The 6569-nt window shown below is 45.6% G+C and overlaps 1 long non-coding RNA gene across 1 annotated transcript; it reads left to right on the plus strand.

Annotated features, from left to right (window-relative positions):
• The first annotated feature begins 4574 nt into the window (after positions 1-4574).
• On the plus strand, positions 4575-6305 carry LOC119960500. Its single transcript, XR_005459421.1, has 3 exons — positions 4575-5123; positions 5426-5533; positions 5808-6305. It is a non-coding gene; the product is annotated as an uncharacterized LOC119960500 (long non-coding RNA).
• The last annotated feature ends 264 nt before the right edge of the window (positions 6306-6569 follow it).

Below are 6569 nucleotides of genomic sequence, written 5' to 3' on the forward strand. Positions count from 1 at the left end.
ATAATCCCACTGCCCCACCCTCTCCCCATAGCCCTGCATCAATCCCAAAACTAATCTCACTGCCCCCATCCCTCCTCATAGCCCAGTGACAATCCCCAAACTAATCCCACTGCCCCACTCTCTCCCCATAGCCCCGTGATAATCCCCAAACAAATCCCACTGCCCCATTCTCTCCCCATAGCCCTGTATCAATCCCCAAACGAATCTTACTCTCACACTCTCTCCCCATAGTTCTGTATCAATCCAAAACTAATCCCACTGCCCCATTCTCTCTCCATAGCCCTGTATCAATCCCCAAACTAATCCCACTGCCCGCTCTCTCCCCATAGCCCTGTATCAATCTCCAAACTAATCCCACTGCCCCACTCTCTCCCCATAGCCCTGTGTCAATCCCCAAACTAACCCCACTGCCCCGCTCTCTCCCCATAGCCCTGTGTCAATCCCCATAGTAATCCCACTGCCCTACTCTCTCCCCATAGCCCTGTATCAATCCCAAACTAATCCCACTGCCCCACTCTCTCCTCATAGCCCTGTATCAATCCCAAACTAACCCCACTGCCCCACTCTCTCCCCATGGCCCTGTATCAATCCCAAAACTAATCCCACTCTCCCCACAGCCCTGGGTCAATCCCCAAACTAATCCCACTCTCCCCACAGCCCTGTGTCAATCCCCAAACTAATCCCACTCTCCCCACAGCCCTGGGTCAATCCCCAAACTAATCCCACTCTCCCCACAGCCCTGGGTCAATCCCCAAACTAATCCCACTCTCCCTACAGCCCTGTGTCAATCCCCAAACTAATCCCACTCTCCCTACAGCCCTGTGTCAATCCCCAAACTAATCCCACTCTCCCCACAGCCCTGTGTCAATCCACACACTAATCCCAGTCTCCCCATAGCCCTGTGTCAATCCCCAAACTAATCCCAGTCTCCCCATAGCTCTGTGGGGAATGTTCCATTGTGATCACATTTCTGATTGCGGAATCTTACTGTGCAATCAATATTCCTGCTGTCAGTTTGTACACCTTCGAGTATAAAGAAAGATTGAAATCCATTTTCAGAGAGTCTGAACTTAATTTTGAAAGTGCCCCATTTGTGGGCTCTTCCTGTGCACACGCTGCCTTCAGAATTCCCCAAATTAAAAACAAGGTGAGAGAGGAGTGACAGGAGTGAGTTAACAGAAAGCAGTTGGGGTTATCAAACTGATCATTTTAATTTAATCTAAATTGTCTCATTTTAATTTCTAATTCAGAAATTGACATCAGAGGATTTTAGTGAAATACCCCATTGAACCTCCCTGTCTAATAATATGATGTTGTTGCCGAAGTCCCTGTATTTATTCAGGAATAAACTTGACATCTCCCACTCAGAAAAAATCAAATTGAATCCAAAATTATAGAGCAGATCACTGAAGAAATCTGCCTGTGAGTAAGAGAATAAGATTATCCCCATCAAAGACTCCCAAGGCAGGAACATCCTGGGGTTCCTTACCGGTCTTTACCCATTGTATAGAAAGCCCTCCTTGGGAGACAGACAAATAGACATCCCAAACTAGTCAGAAATTCAGGGGGAAATAAATATTAACATCAAGGCTGAAGTAACAGGACATTTCTCGATCTGTTGCTGTCGCCTGAATTAACATAACCATAGACAGGACAAATGCCTCTGGCCTCTCCTGTGAAGGAACATCTTTGGTAAACAATCACAGCGGACAGACTGAAAACATTCATCACAGAAAGTCAGGGGGTAGGGCTGCACACAGATCTCTGAGGACATCTCAAACAATACTGTTTCTAACCATTTCCCAATAGTATTTTATCTTATGCTTCAATTCTGTTATACAGAAATGTGGTCCCTGTGGGATGATTGTGTTAAGACAGCAGCTTGCTGGATCGATTGCTGTGTCATTTATCAATAGTAAGGAGATTGGTATCATAGAACATTACAGCGCAGTACAGGCCCTTCAGCCCACGATGCTGCGCTGTCCTGTGAAACCCCTCTATAGTCCCTCTACACTATTCCCTTATCGTCCATATCCCTATCCAAAGACCATTTGAATGCGTTTAGTGTTGGCGAGTCCACTACTGTTGCAGGCAGGGCATTCCACGCCCTTACTACTCTCTGAGTAAAGAACCTACCTCTGACACCTGTCCTATATCTATCTCCCCTCAATTTAAAGCTATGTCCCCTCGTGCTGGACATCACCATCCGAGGAAAAAGGCTCTCGATGTCTACCCTATCTAATCCTCTGATCATCTTGTATGCCTCAATTAAGTCCCCTCTTAACCTTCTTCTCTCTAACGAAAACAGCCTCAAGACCTTCAGAATTTGCTCATATGATCTTCCCTCCATAACAGGCAACATTCTTGCAAATCTCCTCTGTACCTTTTCCAATGCTTTCACATGCTTCCTATAATGTGGCGACCAGAACTGCACACAATACACCAAATGCGGCCGCACCAGAGTTTTGTACAACTGCAACATGACCTCATGGCTCCGAAAGTCAATACCTCTACCAATAAAAGCTAACACACCGTACGCCTTCTTAACAACCCTCTTAACCTGGGTGGCAACTTTCAGGGATCTATGGACATGGACACCGAGATCTCTCTGCTCGTCCACACTACAAAGAATCTTACCATTAGCCCAGTACTCTATCTTCCTGTTATTCCTTCCAAAATGAATCACCTCACACTTTTCTGCATAAAACTCCATTTGCCACCTGTCAGCCCAGCTCTGCAGCTTATCTATGTCCCTCTGTACCTTTTAACATCCTTGCGCACTGTCCACAACTCCACCGACTTTAGTGTCATCTGTAAATTTACTCACCCATCCTTCTACGCCCTCCTCCAGGTCAGCGGCCCCAAAACGGATCCTTGTGGTACACCACTAGTAACTGGGCACCAGTCAGAGCATTTCCCATCAACCACCACCGTTTGTCTTCTATCAGCTAGCCAATTTCTGATCCAAACTGCTAAATCACCCTGAATCCCATGCCTCTGTATTTTCTGCAATAGCCTACCATGGGGAATCTTATCAAACGCTTTACGGAAATCCATATACACCACATAAACTGCTTTATCCTCATCCACCTGTTTGGTCACCTTTTCGAAGAACTCAATGAGGTTTGAGAGGCACGAGCTACCCTTCACAAAACCATGTTGACTATCTCTAATCAAATTATTCCTTTTCAGATGATTATACATCCATTCTCTTATAAACCTTTCCAAGAATTTTCCCACAACAGAGGTAAGGCTCACTGGTCTATAGTTACCGGGGTTATCTCTACTCCCCTTCTTGTACAAGGAGACAACATTTGCTATCCTCCAGCCCTCTGGCACTATTCCTGTAGACAAAAATGACTTAATGATCAAAGCCAAAGCCTTAGCAATCTCCTCCCTAGCTTCCCAGAGAATCCTAGGATAAATCCCATCCGGCCTAGGGGACATCTATTTTCACACTTTCCAGAATCGCTGACACCTCCTCCTTATGAACCTCAAGCCCTTCTAGTCTAGTAGCCTGTATCTCAGTATTCTCCTTGACAACTTTGTCTTTGCCCTGTGTGAATACAGATGAAAAATACTCATTTAGCACCTCTCCTATCTCCTCGGACTCCACGCACAACTTCCCATTACTGTCCTAAACTGGCCCTACTCTTACCTTAATCATTCTTTTATTCCTGACATACCAAGAGAAAGCTTTAGGGTTATCCTGGACCCTACCTGCCAAAGTCGTCTCATGTCCTCGCTTGGCTCTTCTTAGCTGTCTCTTTAGAGCCTTCCTAGCTAACCTGTAACTCTCAAGCGACACAACTGAACCATCACATTTCATCTTCACATAAGCCTCCTTCTTCCTCTTGACAAGTATTTCAACTGCTTTAATAACCCATGGTTTTCTCGCTCGACCACTTCCCCCCTGCCTACCAGGTACATAATTATCAAGGACACGCAGTCGCTCTTCCTTGAACATGCTCCACATTCCCATTGTGCCCATCCCCTGCAGTTTTCCTCTACAGCCGACGCATCCTAAGTCTTGTCTCATCGCATCATAATTGCCTTTCCCCCAGCTATAACTCTTGCCTTGCGGTATATACCTACCCATTTCCAACACTAAAGTAAACGTAACTGAATTGTGGTCACTATCACCCAAGTGCTCACCTACCTCCAAATATAACACTTGTCCTGGTCCATTACCCAGTACCACATCCAATACGGCCTCGCCTCTTGTTGGCCTATCTACATACTGCATCAGGAAACCCTCCTGCACACATTGGACAAAAACGGACCCATCTAAAGTACTCAAACTATAGTGTTTCCAGTCAATATTTGGAAAGTTAAGGTCCCCCATAACAACTACCCTGTTATTTTCGCTCCTATCCAGAATCATCTTTGCAATCCTTTCCTCTACATTTCTGGAATTTTTCGGAGGCCTATGGAAAAGCCCTAACAGGGTGACCTCTCCTTTCCTGTTTCTTAACTCAGCCCATACTACCTCAGTATTCGAGTCCTCATCAAATGTCCTCTCAGCCACCGCAATACTGTCCTTGACTAACAATGCCACCCCTCCCCCTCTCTTACCACCTTCCCTGAGCATACTGAAATATCTAAACCCTGGAACCTGCAACAACCATTCCTCGCCCTCGTCATTTACATGTCAATATTGAGCAATCCTCAGAGGCAGACATTCCACACATGGCAGAGACTAGGGCTGGAGTTTGCTCACAGCTCACTGAGGGTAAATCTGAGTCTGGGGACTTCAGTTCTCAAACCAATCCTCCCACTACACTAAAAACATTGCTCCTCTTGCTCAGTGTGTGTCTGTGTGTGTTGCTGAGTGTGTCAATCTGTTTGTTTTTCACCTGTGAATTGTGTGTGTTGGTATGTTGCTGAGAGATTGACAGGAGAGTGGAAATGCTGGACTCCTGTTGTGCTGTTTTGTGTAGGTTTGAAAATGTCACTCTTATTGTCTTTTTAACCAATTTTATCTCGTTTTCTCCCAAGGGATTTTTATTTGGAGAACTTTAAGGTAGTCGGGAATACAAAGAGGAGGATTTGGTGGGGATGACGAGGGAGTGAGAATTCATCCAGAGCGCTGGTTGAGGCCTGTTCCGCAGGCTTCACCCGGGGTGAGTTGTGTCTGGTTATTACCCTGACAGAGGTTTAATTTTAATATCTGAGGGATAAAGAGAGAGAGAGGGAGGAGGGAGACAGAAATATAAATGAGTTAGGGATGGAGAGACAGAGAAACACAAGAGAAGGGGGGAACTGTCTCTCAATCCTTTTTAGTCTCTGGTTGAAAGCTGTGACATTTTTGTATTTGGATGTTGCTGAGTTTGTGTATCTGAAAAGTGGATCCTGGGCTCTCGCTATATCAAATAGTTTCAAACTTTTCCTGTCTTTCACTTAACTTTCTTCCTCTTTTCCCCAGGAATTTGAAGTTTGAAAGACTACAATGTGAACAGGAATTCTTGGACCAGGGCTTTTCTTCAGAGGTTGGATGGATGGACTGAGGCCTATTCCACAGGCTTCAGCCAGGGTGAGTGTGTGTCTGCGTATTACCCTGATTTAATGCACATATGTGAGGGACAATGAGAATGAGATCGGGGGGAGGGGAGAAGAGAGAGACGGAGAAACACCAGGGAAGCGGGAACTGCCTCTCAATCTTTGTTATTCTGTGGTTAATAACTGAGATATTTCTAGATGGATGTTGCTGAGAGTCTGTGTAACAGAGAGAGAATTTGGCCTCTTGCTGTGTTTCTAGTTTAAACATTTTCCTGTGTATTAGTTCATTTGCACCCTCTTTTCCCCAGGAATTTGAATTTTGAAGACTGCAATGTGACAAGGAATCTTTGGACAAGGGATTTTCTCCAGAGGACAAGTGGGTGGACTGAGGCCTACTCCAAAGGCCGCACTCACGCGAGTTGTCTCTTTATTGCCGACCCGGCCTTGCACTCAGACACAAACACATTAAACCTTTGGTGGGTGACAAAGAGTGAATTAAAATCTGTAATGTGAAGCTGTCTAACTTTTGATCCTGAATCCAAACTAACAGGGGTTATTTTAAATCTGGGTGTCCCGAAAGGGGGGGTTGGATTTCATTGCCTGAGCCCCGGTCACTCTCCGTATAACGTGTTAGCTATTTTAAACAACACTCAACACTGCTGACTGCAGCTTCTGGGATCTTTCTGTGTATCAGTGGACTTTGTTTTATAAAGGTTTTTCTTTGTTTTGAGAGGCAGTTTAACGCTGTCAGAGAATTGAAGGGAGTTCTTCAGACTTGGTCCAAACCACACACACAGGATGATGGGGGAGGAAGGGGTTTAGATCCAGGGGGAATGGGGCTCGAAGCAGGAGTGAGTGGGGGGGGGGGTGGGGAGACAGCACCCCACCTGGTTAGGTTGACATTGCTGCTGCTGTGGGATCTTGCTGTTCATGCACAGGACTGCGGCTTTTGCCCACAAAGCAATTGTGATCACAACTCTTAAAAATAAAATAGCACATGGACTGCAAAGTGGGTTCAAAGATCTCAACTTTTAAAGTCTTGGGACTGAGTGAGTTGATGAACCGTTTTC

The sequence above is a fragment of the Scyliorhinus canicula genome, unplaced genomic scaffold, assembly GCF_902713615.1.
Source record: "Scyliorhinus canicula unplaced genomic scaffold, sScyCan1.1, whole genome shotgun sequence".
Taxonomy (NCBI): domain Eukaryota; kingdom Metazoa; phylum Chordata; class Chondrichthyes; order Carcharhiniformes; family Scyliorhinidae; genus Scyliorhinus; species Scyliorhinus canicula.